This window comes from Emydura macquarii, unplaced genomic scaffold, assembly GCF_026122565.2.
Source record: "Emydura macquarii macquarii isolate MOO-44397 ecotype Brisbane River unplaced genomic scaffold, CSIRO-AGI_Emac_v2 contig_75, whole genome shotgun sequence".
Taxonomy (NCBI): domain Eukaryota; kingdom Metazoa; phylum Chordata; order Testudines; family Chelidae; genus Emydura; species Emydura macquarii.
In genome coordinates, this window is record NW_027130212.1 from 357,047 (window position 1) to 370,861 (window position 13,815).

The following is a 13,815-nucleotide window of genomic DNA, read 5'->3' on the forward strand; positions in this document are numbered from 1 at the left end:
TATAGATATCCAGGTGCATTGAGAACAATGGGGGAGGTGGAGTCCGGTACTTAAGACCTAATGACGACCATTGAGTGGGAGGTGAGAATGGGTGAGCAAAGTAATTTACCTTCTGTAGTGAGATAGCCACTCCAAGTCTCTGTTTAAACCCAGTTTGAATGTGTCAAGTTTGCAGATCATTTCTAACTCAGCAGTTTCTCTTTGAAGTCTGTTTTTGGAGTTTTTTTGGAGAAATACGGCAACTTTCAGGTCAGAGACAGAATGCCCTGGGGAATTAAAGTGTTCTCCCACTGGTTTATGGATGTTGTTATTTTTTATGTCTGATTTGTGTCCATTTATCCTTGTGCATAATGATAGTCCAGTTTGGCCAATGTACATGGCAGAGGGGCATTGCTGGCACATGATGGCATATATAACATTAGTGGATATGCAGGTGAATGAGCCCCTTATGGTGTGATTGATGTGGTTAGGACCAGTGATGATGTCATTAGAGATGATGTGTGGGCAGAGCTGACAACGGGGTTTGTTTCAGGGATAGGTTCCTGGGTAGGATTTTTTGTAGGGTGTATGGTTGCTGGTGAGTATTTGCTTCATGTTGGGGGGCTGTCTGTAAGCCAGGATGGGTCTGCCGCCCACTGCCTGAGTGAGAGATGGATCATCTGCTAGGATAGGTTGTAGATCTTTAATGATGTGCTGGAGAGATTTTAGCTGGGGACTGTAGGTGGTGACCAGTGGGGTTCTGTTGTTTCCTTTGTTGGGTCTGTACCGGACTCCACCTCCCCCATTGTTCTCAATGCACCTGGATATCTATAAGATGCCTCTGTGTTACCTATTTTCTGTATTACTGCATCTGAAGAAAAGAGCTGAAGTCTTTCGAAAGCTTATGTCTGCAAATATTAAATTTGTTAGTCTTTAAAGTGCCACAGAACTCTCGTTGTTTCTGCTGTATACAGATTAACACGGCTACCCCTCTGGAACTACTCAAAAATAGTCACTGATAGTTATAATCAAAACACAAAGGTAAGAAAAAATAAACAAACTGGAGGGAAATGAAGCCCCACATGAGTTGGAACTGTTATGGAAGTCTTAGTTTTAGCAGAGATGGAAGGACTTTGGAAAATATCTTATAAAATTTTTTTTTTTTACCGTTTCCTTCCTCCCCCCTAAAAAATACATCAACTCTGTTTCCTAAATTGACAAAGCTTGGAAGTCAGGTGCCTTTCTCCATATCAGAAATTCAGTGTTAATTGAAAGGGAACTGGGAAGACCTGATTCATACCAATCTTCTGCATGGACAGGTAATTTTCAGGTTATTACTTATATAATAACAAATAGATTGGTATTGGCCATTCCCCTAAAAATTATTTACAGTACTATACTGTACCGCTGTTCATTCAATTGTTTCAACTACATGGCTAGATCCTGCCACACAAGAATTCAACTGGGAGGCAGGAGAGGGTACAAGAAGTTTTCTCCCACTGATTTGAACAAAGCCACAGCATAATCTCAATCCTCATACTTGGGCTTTGGCTGGTGGATTACTAAACTGACAATGATAATTGAAATCCCACAGGTAATGGAGTGAATACAAGGATGGGGCTAATCTCCTCCCAGCGTGCTGACCACAGAGTTGGACTAGCACAAAAGCTGCACTTACAGAGGATATAGCTGATGTCTTGTTGTGTGCTCTTTAATTAAACTAAACAATTAAAGAAAAGTCTCTGTTTGACAAGAGGGCTCTCTTTCATTTCTCTTTATCCCTCCCTATGCTTTGAAAACTAACAAAACATGCTTTTAAATGGTCTTTTGCAGACTCTTTCTTCCCACACCTTTCCTTCTAAATCTTGATCACATTGCATCTTCTTTGTAAAGTTTTCTCTTTCTCTTCCTTTTTCTGCTATGGATACTTCAAAGGGATAAGCTGTGGGTGGGAGGAATTGCTTGAAAGAATTATGTTGAAACTGAGGCAATTCCCTATTTCAGTTTCTCGGATGCTTTGTGTGGGTGTTGGGGAGATGAGGATAAAAGTGAATTTACTAGCTTGGCATTTGAATTCAAGTTCAAATTTTTCTTTTTCATTCTCTGTACACATTCACTAGTCCCACCCTTGCATCATTTGTATTTTTGCACAACAAAAACATTTTAAATTGATATCAAAGGTCTCTAATCTTGTTCTGAATGTAGCCTTTCATTTTAGCAACCCTGCTAGCTTTCATATTTGCAAAAATGTAAACAGTTTTCCATCTCAGTGGTGTTCATATTTGCTCGGGTCCTAATTCTTGCACCAATTTATAGGCTGATGTTATTCCACTGATTTCAATGGAGTTACTCCTGATTTACATGACAGTGAGAAAAGAGTTCAGGTCTTTATGATGGTCCTGAAGACTGAAGGTCAGTAAAAAGCAGTGATCTTCCCAAAGCAGTAAGCTCACAGGCAATTCAGCTGAGACTCAGTCCTGCAAAGTGTCAAGCACTCAGGCCCTAATCCAGCATTTTGCTCAAACACATGCTTAGCTTTAAGATTGTGAGTAGTCCCATTACAATCAAGCATGTGCTTAAATGCTTTTCTGGATTGGGGCTAGAGTGCTCAGTACCTTGCAGGATCAAACCCTTCGCTCTAATTTTCCTCACATGTATTAGACATAAATATTTTAGTGGGGAATAATATTTCTTTAATTGAAAACCCCATTCTTTGACAAAACTAAATCTAACAAAATCCCCAAACCCTGAATCTACTGGAATAGCCCTTTCTCATGTGATTCCAGTCCTTGGGGACATTAGCGGGGCCACTTTTGTTGTTGTTTGGTGGAGTTTTTCCTTTTCTCTGCAATAATAAGCACAGATCATCACTGGGTGAAGGTTACAGTTTCGTGGGATTGAATGAATTGTTATGATAGGGTACACAAACTCTAGACTGCTGAAGGAGTTAAAGAGCTGCTTTGGGCCTAGGTAGCCCCACCCTACCACATCTGCAGAGCCTGCATAGGCTGGAAGATGAGCTTAAGAAAGGAAGCTGAGTAGCCTTAGTAGCAGGCAAGCAGAGTGTGAGTTTTGTTCTGTGAAGACATACCTGAGCCCTGGCAACAATCCTGACAAAGCTTGGAAAGAAGGGCCTGGTGACTCTTTGAAGGTCAGAAACTTTATTTTTATGTTAAGTTCCTTACTTTATCTTGTGGGAAGAGGTGTCACTGGGAGGCATTGATCCAGAGAGGCAACTGAAGAGCATCTGAAGAGGCAGGGTTTACGTCCCTGCCATTGGGCCCTGGATTGGAGCCTGGTAGAGCACGTGGGCCTGGGCTCCCCTTCCCACCCCCTTAAAAGAGAGAACTATGAAAGCCCATCACTTGGTGGAGATCCTAATTGATAGAAGACCCTGAAGATACAAGGGTCCAGACTATCAAGTCCTGTCCCAAGAGAGAAGACCTGAACCCCTTACTTGATTCTGAAGCTGTCCTCATTATTTGGCTCTTTATATATACCCTAAAAGGGGTGGATTTGCAGATGTGACCTGTCTGGAGGGATGAGTCACTGAAAGGACAGACCACGGTAGGGTAGGATGGTAGTGGGAATAGGTAAGGCCTGGGAGGGGAAGGTAACCTGCCCCATCCCCATCCAACCATTAGGCAGCAAGTGTTCCCCTTCACATATAGGTATGTTGGATTGGTAGACTTCAGCCCTTTCAGTGCTTTCTTGTATGTTTGTGTCACCTTTCAAATGTGAGCTTGTCTTTTTTGTTTTTGCCTTTCTGATCCTTAGCATTAGAGGGGTTTTTGAATATACATGTAGCTGTTATGCCAGATCAAAATGAGCACTTCTGAAGTAGTGTATCAGAATCCTAACCTCATAAGCACCCTTAACTTGCATTGCTTATTAATTGTTGACATTGCTCAGCACCTTGCAGGATTGGATCCAACCTGAGAGAGTCTTGTCATGCTGTTAGGTGTGGCTCGTGACTGTGAGTGCTTACCTCAGAACAAATTGTCAGACACTCCAAATAGGTGGTATGTTCTATAATTACATTTCACGGACCCAGTAACAAATGTGAATTCCTAGATCATTATGCTAATGTTACCATGGAGTCACAGACCATTCCCTTAGATGCTCCAGTCTATCTTGCCACCTAAACAAACTGGACTTTGATTAAAAAGTTCACTTAAACCAAAAATAACACCACATGAAGTTGCTCCTAGCCCAAGAGAGCAGACACTTACCCTAGATCAATTCTACTCTAGATGTTACACCAAAGACGACGCTGGTAGCCAATTCTATAGTAAAATAACTAAACATTTATTAGCTAAGAAAAGGGGGAAAAAGTTATTGAGAGGTTAAAGCAGGTAAAATATCTGTACAGGTGAGTCACAATTCCAAATGGTAGCAGAGCTGTAGTAATCTGCTAGTTTCCCAAAAGTCTTTCAGGGCTGCCCAGAGTCTTTGACCTCTGATCATCACACACAATGACCACTTGCTTTGAAATTAGCAAATTTTGAAATTTTTTGTTTTTTCATTTGCATTTCACAAGGCTTTTTTCTTATTCGATGGGCCATTTGATGGGTTATTTAGTTACAGGGATATTTACAATATAAATATTTGCTATTGCATTATAACAGGACACAAATAAGTGAGAACAATGCAAGTAACGACTCTTTAGTTTTCATGAAGTTTAAACCACGGATACTCTTTACATTTAACAATTATTTTGATCTAAACTAATACACAAGTGAATTGGAGCTTCAGCATGAGCTGGCATCTGGTCTGCCAGTGTCATACAGCACCTTGCAGGATTGAGTCCTACCTAAGAAATCCTAATACATTTTTAGAAGCCTATTCATTCTCTCTCTCATACATATGAATTGATTATGTGTGTGTACACACCTTTTTTTTCCTCCTTGTAGATCAAGCAGTATATGATCGCATATGGAAAATATCCAGAATGTGCTGGTACAGTAGTTTATCACAGTTATTCTTAGCATATATTTATCTTTACTTAGGAACCAAAGTAATTGGATGTTGTGCATCCCTCCTTTGAAAAATATATTCAAGAGAAAGTAATAAAATGTTCAGCTAAGTTTTATCCCTCCATATTCTACTGCATAATAATGTTAATTCTAAAATATTGGGTGCCTTTGATTGCACAGTGCCTTGGTATTCTCATCCATTGCAGACTGTCAGGAATGTATGTACTTTACTAGACTTTTATAAATTCAAATGAATATTTTAATGAAAGCAAAATTCCTATTCATCTGTATTATCTTAATGCCTTCTCTGTAATGTGTGTTTCATAGACACCTGTGTTTATGGAATGATTAGTAATATCTATTGGGCCACATTTTTTTTTTTTTTTTTTTTTTTTTTTGCAGTGATGGTTTTATCTTTAATAGGGAAGAATTTTTATAAACTTTTTTGGGTGTGGTGTGTGTTCTGACTGAAAAAAGTGAAAATGTTTGGCATCTTACTGGGATAAATGTAGCTAATACCTGTGGCCTGAAAAAGTAGGAAAACAAGTAGCAGACTGCTTCAAAGGGTCAAAGGAACTGCTTACTAAAGCTCACATAGAGCCTTGCTTATGAGAGATTGAAATCAAGAGGACTGCTTGCAGATTAAGATGCTGTGTGGCAATGTGTGCTGCAGTTGTGAGGTGTGACTACAGAGGTAAAAAAGGACACCCACCATATTTGGAGGCAGGGTTCTGGGCTACAAGGGCAGAACAGGGAACTGTAGCCTTTGATTAACATCAGACTCTGGTTTCTGTGGTATAAAAGTTGTATTAAGTTCCCCTTGCTTTAATGTGACAAATAACAGAATGTTAGTGAACGAGATTATGACTGGGCTGTCTAAAAAGTTGTTGCCCAGTACCCTCAGGTGGGCACCTGACACCCATCAGCAAGGTAAATTGGAGCTGACTTGAGACACCTGTCCTTGACTGGTAAAGGGGAAGTAGCTGTCAGCCTAATTAGCCAGGGGCTATATACAGGCCCAGGCAAAGGAAGTAAGGGGAGGGGTGTTAACAAAAGCAAGAGCTCTGCATGCAAAAGCCAAGGAATCCCTGGGGCAGCTAGCCCAAGCTGTATATAGTAAGAAGGTGGTGGGACTGCATGGTGTAAATAAACTACATTGGTGATTGCTGAATTGGAGGGTCTCTGAGTGGTTTGTAAGGCAGGGGTAGAGTAGCCTCTAGGGGTGCACTGCTACAACTATACAAAGGTAAAAGCAGGGTATCCAGTGTCTTAAAAATAATTTTGAAAAAAATCAATGACTGGCATAGAACAAATAGCATTTTTTATCCAGTACAGCTGACAATGGCGGTGAACAAAATTCCCTTGCAGAGATTCTCTATTAGCTGCGTTGGATGAATCCCTAAAATGGCTTGACTTGGCAAGGCCATTTAGCAGTAGTACATTTTCAGGTAAGGAGCTTGGGATTTTTGCTTTATCCTTTGCTCCCTGGAATTCTCTCAAGTTAGCAGGCCTTCCCTTCACCTAAATGTGTGGAAGGAAATGAAACTTATTCATGAATACATTTACTTTCTTTCAAAAAAGTCAATTTCCAATCTGCTTTTTCCAAATCTCACCTTTTTAGCTCAGAATAAACATGGATATATTCATCCCAAAAAGTAATTATTTTCTTCCTCCACATAAAAATTGCCACATCTCCAGTATTGAGTTGCTATGTATCACCATAAATATCTCTGTATTTATTTCATATTGTGATCTGTATCCAAAATGTGATTCATGTGCTGGATTGCTAAAACTGTGTGTTAAGATAATAGGAATGATTAAGTGGACCCCACCTACTCAGATCTCAATGGAAACACAGCCATCAAGAGAGTGATCATAATTGATTAAAACTGATTAAGTCCAACCACTCATACCCTATAGGATCTAAGTTTGTTAGACTATAAATTCTAACATGTAGTGAAGTATTTCTTTTTATGTAGGTAAGCTGAAGTCAGATGTGGCTAAATATTCATGTTTGTTTTAAAAATCCTTTTTTTGCAATGCTTTGTTCCTACTGATAAATGAAAATTCTTTGATTTAAGAAGGCTGTTGGTCAGTCTCACTGACTGCGAGCTTCCAAAGTGAGACAGGCCTGTAAAGTAGCAGGTGCTTGGTACACACAGGTGTACTGTGCCTGGGTCTTGGCCTAAAAATGGAAGAACTGTGAGGTTCTGCCCAAAGGCAGGGAAAGCCAAGAGTTCAAACCCCTGAAACAGGTGCTGTCAGAGATCAGAAATGGAGAAAGGTTCAGCTAGCCCTGTAACTGTGCAGGCATTTTAGTCAAAATACCATCTTGACAGTAAGGGTAGTGCAAAGCTAAGGGCCAGATCCTCAGGACCATATTTCCTGTGCCTGGTATGCCACAGTGATGGGGGGGGGGGGGGAAGAGAACAGAGGATCTTAAAGCAATCTTTACTCCTCTGTGATTCTAGACCCTCTGCTCTTGGCTCAGTCCTGAGGTGAATTCAGAGTAGCACTGAAGCTGCTCTAAGTTGCACCCTCGGGTAACAGCCTCAAAGGAAGTCAGGGTTTGGCAGAATGTAGTGACTCCACCCACTCTTTCCTTGGCAATATCCCCTTTTGTAGGAGCTGGGAGGGGGTGGAGTTCAGGAATCATTCCTCTGCCACACATGCCACCTAGGGATCCTCCTATGTCAGAAGCATGTCACATAGCTGGCTTTGCAGCTGCTTTGCACAAAGCAGTCATAACAGGGATCAGGAACTAGCCAGCTGTATTAACAGCAGCCATGACACCTCCTCCTGTAATTTCACTTTACCATTCTCTTCCTCTGTGACTGAGTGATCCATTACATTCTTTGTTAATTGCTTTAGGTTCGTTTATTACCTCATGCATTCATATAGAAAATGGCAAAGTCTTTAATGGCTTTTGCTTTCAAGCAGCAGCAAAGAAGGAGCGAAGACAGCTGATTGTTTTTTACCATGGTGTTGCTGAACACAGAAATAGAGGTGTAGCAAGCTGTAAGACTATTACGCTGAATAGGCTTTTGTAAGAGTCCCTAAGCACTTAAACATACCATTTGACACTTATGAAAGATTCAGTGACTTATGATTGATTTAAGACTTCTGTTTTGAAAAAGAAGTTACTGACAGCAGTGAACAATATTATAGAATGAAATAAGCCTCTCCTCAATATCCTTGAGCTCAATGTCATATATGAACTATTTTGAAGGCAGCAGCTTACATGTTTGTTCGGATTAGAATCATTCCCTGGGTTATAATGTAATTCAAACATTGACCGTTCCCATGTGGCAAGATAGTAATTAGCTATATTTGTTTTAGTGGCTGTTCAGGTACTTGTACCTCTTCTGTACAATGAGGTGAAAGCCCACTGTCAAAAACCAGTAGGGATTTGTAATAAAGACAGTCCCCTGTATGTATTTTAAGTAGGTTGTGAAAAGGGAACTCAGATGGGGGAAGGCAAGGAAGAAAGAGGACAAGAGTCGTCATTGTTGCCCTTCTGTATTTCTAATACCCTTCTAACTTAAAAAGCACACTGATTTCCCCTCCCCACCCGTTTAGTCCTCATAGTGCTGGGATTACAGCTGTGCAGTGTTGTGAACTGAGAGAGGCTGTGAGTAGAGCTGGGTGGAATTTTTTAAAAATGAAATTATGAACTTTTCTCCATGTTACACAAGATAGTAAGAAACATTTCTACCACTTTGAACTGCTGTAGTTGTGATGTCATCAAAATAGTCAAGTTTTGGACACAAACTTTTGCCAAAGCAGCCAAATATCCCTTTCTCTCTCCTTCCTTTCCAAGAAACCCCTTCCTCAGCTCTTTTTTTTTTTAATTTAAAAACTAAATGGAGATCCTTAAACCAGTGGCAACAGGGAGCTTTATAGGCAATTTAAAATGAAAACCAGCTCTGGGGATGGAGTAGAGGGGGGAAATGATGGCTTCTTTGTGGAATGAATGCTGCATCAGGCAAAAGTAAAACCTGCCATTTCAACAACCTGCCTCACAGTTCACCCAAGACCCAAACCAATAGCTTGCTAATGTAAATTTTATTATGGCTTGATGCTATATTCTAAAGCTGGGGTAGGGTAGAGAGGGTTGTGCATGTGGACTACAGATGGTTGGATAATGAAGGCGGGACTTCTGAAGAAAATATTGTCTGAAATAGTTGAGTCCAGCAATGCCACCATGATGCCTCATGGGAGTTGTAGTTCAGATGCCTGAGGCTCCAGTATTCTTCTATAAGCTGGGTTTCCATTCTTGGTTAGATAAACGTTGTATCATGGAAGTCCCTGACCATAGGGCATCCTGGCAGATACCTATGAAGTACCGTGATGGCATATCTGAATCAAAATACAGTCAACGCTCGTTTGCAGCAACACCTTGGAAGAGCAACTGTTGCTTAAGAGCAACATTTCCCCTGGGAACACTTTTCTTATTGTGAATAGTCAACACTCTCCATAACAGCAACAGCCACTTTGGTACTCCTTTGCTATGTTGCTCCTATGTGTGTATGTGTGTGATGATCTTCTACTGTATTTTAGTTCTTGGACAAAATATTTCAATTGCTGTCCAGAAATAAAAAAAAGTCTTAGTTTTGTTTGCCATGTTTGAGGGGTAAGGGTACTGAATTGAAATTTTCTGCAAAAGTAAGCCCTTTTTGTGGGAGGGGAAATTTTTGTCAAACACTTTTTTTCTATGGGGGGAGACAGCTGTCAATATGGTCTAATGAACATGTTCTAGAGAATGTGTTCTCGTGTATGTGTGTTTCTCAGCACCAAGTTTCATGATGCTAAGGCTGCTAAGCTATAAAAAGGCCATAGACACTATTTTAAGCTTTTTAACTTGCATCTGACGAAGTGGGTGCAGCCCGCGAAAGCTTACGCCTGCAGAAATTTGTTAGTCTTTAAAGTGCAACAGGACTCTCATTGTTTTTGCATGTCCTCAAAGGTTCTGAATCTGTTACTTATTGAAGGTAGTATGACTCAGCATTTAAGTTTTATTAAATCACAAGAAAATCAAGAAAATAACATATTCGCAAACTAAAACATTACTAATACTACTAAATTAAACTACAAATATAGCAATATAACTACTCAATCAAGATCAAATCTGTAAATTATATTCGGTAATGGATTGGAATTAAATTATCAAATGAGTCAAATAATCAAATTAAAACCAAAAATAATCAATCCTTATGTCCTAAAGAAGATTCTAAGAAGGTGGCGTTGTCTGCTTATAAATCCCAACTAAATAATTATACCAGTCAATCAAATCTAGACTGTAGAGCTGCTTAAATGTTCTAATTGAAACCAAATTATCTAAAGTCTGAACACCTACTTCAGAGTCCACTATAAAGTTTCCATTTTATAATTCTATTGTTGTATTGGAAACCGTTTCCTCTTTTTCTCCAATGGATTATAATTCAGACAATAACAAAACATTCTTGATATGCAGAAGTTTGGCACCTTTTTGTTTACCGGAAATTACAGATCATTTCAAATCTCTCAGGACTCTTAAACAGAATGCAGAGCAAACACGCCAATGAATAATTTTGAGACTACTTTTAAACCTGGGGACTCTTCTTTCTGGAACCTTCCACGTGGGGACATTCTGGGTGCTCATATACACGTGCTCAAAACTACCCTTTTACAGCCTAAAATTAAAATATAAAAACACTGTTAAGCCATGAGCTGCTAACTGGGGCTGGTTACAAGACCATCTTGGTTTTGTCTCACCAAAGAATGTCAGGTGTTCTTAAATAAAAGCCAGGTCATGCTGGTCACTAATAGCATCTGTGCATCCATTTTACAGGGATATGGAAGAAGTTATGTATGTATACTGGAAATATGTCATAAAGCAGGAGTAGTCCAATTATTTTTTGTCCAAGTCCGCACTTCTTGGGTAAGGTATAGTTCGGGTCCAGACTCCGGAGAAAATTAAAAAAAAAAAAAAGAGTAAAAAGATTTCAGCGTCCATTCAAAAGCATCTGGTGTCCTGCTTTGGCACGCCATCCACCTATTGACTACCCCTGTTCTAAAGTTTGTATCAAGGTAGAGTTGGGGAGAAGTTTTTTGTCAGACAAAATATGTTTGTTCACCTGTTTCTCAGTTGACATGTAAATTAAGCATTGTAAGACAACACAATGGAAGTCTCATTGACATATGAAATCAACAGGGATGTGAAATTAATAGGGAGGTAGCACACCAGCGAAGCATAAGCTATGGGGCTGAGGGGAGGGGTGTTATCTTGATGCTGGTTATAGACAATGAACTTTAGGGGATATCAGGAGAAGGCAAAGAAGACATCCGTTTATCTTAAACCTAGGAACTATTCTGGCAATGCAAGTACATTAATGGAAATAGCATTTCAACCAGGGCAGGTTGCAATCCTGTAAATGACACTTGGGTGAGAAACTTCTTTATAGAAGAGTAGCTTGTTAATGTAAATTTAGTGTCTAGAAATCAGGTTATAACACTTTTATATGTAATCCTTTTGTTTCCATTATCCTTACTCATCTCTTGAACCTTTGGTAATATATTGTTTTCCCTACACATCTCAGTGCTGTGGTATTAAACAAGAAGCTGATCCTGAGTTGAATCATTCAAGCTTGTGTGTACACTGGTCCTTTGGGGACAACAGACCTGGTATTTTCTTTGTTTGTTCACTGGTACGGGGCTGGACACTACAGGATAATAGTTCAAAAGAGTTTGGGAATAGGAGTGCCCCTATTGTTAACCTGCAAGACAAAGTAAGGGCTGGTGGAAGGCATAGTAGAGTGGTTGGGTAGCTAATAGGTTGGTGGTGTCAGATTTGATATCCAATTAAGCACAAACAACTCACCACCTTACAGGAGTCAGGAGGTTAACAGAGTGACTCATAGTGCTGTGTACCCCAAGAACTGTCACAGATGTCTCCCAGCTAATAAAAGCAACAGATAAAAACAAAGGATAAATGAGATGCTCAATATATCGAGGAGTTTGCCAGCTCCCTGTTAGCTAATTATCTTCTGAACTCTTGTAGAGTGGGACTAGCACTATAGTTAAAGAGCCAGACAATGATCTACTGGCACAGCACTTCTTTCCTAGCAGATTTTCTTTGGTTGTGGGGAGACTGGTCCAAAGGCTGACACAGGCAAGGATTAGATTAAAAGCAAAACCTAAAAAATGGTGACTGTTCAGAAGTGGATTCAAGAATCACTAATAAATGAGAATTGGGCATAGGGCCAAATTGTACATATGGGTAGTATCTTTGTTTCTCACTTGCACTTTGGCCCTCATCTTTCAAACTGCTTCATCTGAGACCCTCCCCCACTTTGTAGTCAGCAGGATTCCTAGAGGGTATGGGTTTCTGCATGCTCAGAGTTGCTTGCAAGACTAGGGCATTGGTCTGTAAACTGTGTAACTAGATGGTAAGCGCCACAAAACAGAGTTTACATAGGATGACAGATAACATACAAAATAATTTTCTGTATGAAATCTACGTATCATTGCTATCATCACAGTAAATTCAGATTAGCAACCATTCTTATTCAGCTAATCATGCTTAAATGCTCTGTTGAATAGTGATGAACTTAAGCATGTAGTCTTTTAAATTGGAGCCATAATCAGTAGTCAAAGGATATCACTATTACCTAGACACACATCTAGAGTTAGATATGTGAATTTTGCTGCTACCAGTCATAACTCAATAATTTATTTTAATAGCACTTAAGTGTATTAGGCTTCAGTGCTGCTCTTAATATAATTACTAGCATCAACAAACTCAAACAGATAATTCAGCAGAATAACAAAAAATCTAATAGTGACAAAAATCCACCAGTACACTGCAGCAAAAATCTCACAGGGAAACGAAAACTCTTCAATAACATCCTCCCAGGAAAGATGTACTTTCATATCAACAAAGCAGTAAGAGCATACTAAAGCTGCAGATCATCAACTGTGGCGGGGAGGGTTGAGGGAGGGAGAAACTGTGGATCCAGAGTCTCAGCTGGTGTACATTAATATAGCTATAAATCAGAGTAACTCCTATGGAGCGAGTAAGAATCTGGCTCTATATTGTGATATGGCAGACAGTTAAAACTGTTGCTCTGAAGTGGAGTAATGGGGAGTATACTCAATTTCTTTTTTAGCATGAGTTGATATAGGAAACATGCTTCTTGAAATAATAGAATCTGATAGATGGTTGTTCACTTTATTTTTTTCCTCTTTGTATGGAAAATAGAACTTTAGATAATGATCATGCAGTCTTGGAAACTTCCCCACCCACATCTTGCTGGCAACTTCCTACAACAGTGTGCATGATGCCTACTAATATCACTCTCATGATGAAATTTCTGAGTTCATTGTTTCACTTCATGATTAGACATTTTTGGAGGCTGCGTTCATTTCCACATGTATATCTGCCTTCCAAAACATAATGTACTAAAAGAGACATCATCCTATTCTTTTTCTGCAAGATACTTCACAGAGCAACTAAATTAACTCCCACTGAATGTCTTGAGCAAAGGAGTAAACTTACTTTCACTCACCATGAAAAATCCTCTATTCATCTATTTTTGATCATGGCTCTTAACTATTTTTACTAGTTGTTGCTTTTTTTTGGTCAAATTTAATGTTAGCCTGTAAGCAAAGAGGTTCTATAAATTATATTAGGAGCAAGAGAGAGATGAAGCAAAGCATAGGTTGTCTACTTAGCAGGAATGGTGAGCCAATAACAGATGATATCAAGAAAGGCCTTAAACACCTCCACTAGTTTGCTTCAGTAACCACAATCAATACTAATAACAAGGGGAAAGGAATGCAAGCTATAGTAGAGAGAGAGAGAGAGAATGTTAAAGAATAT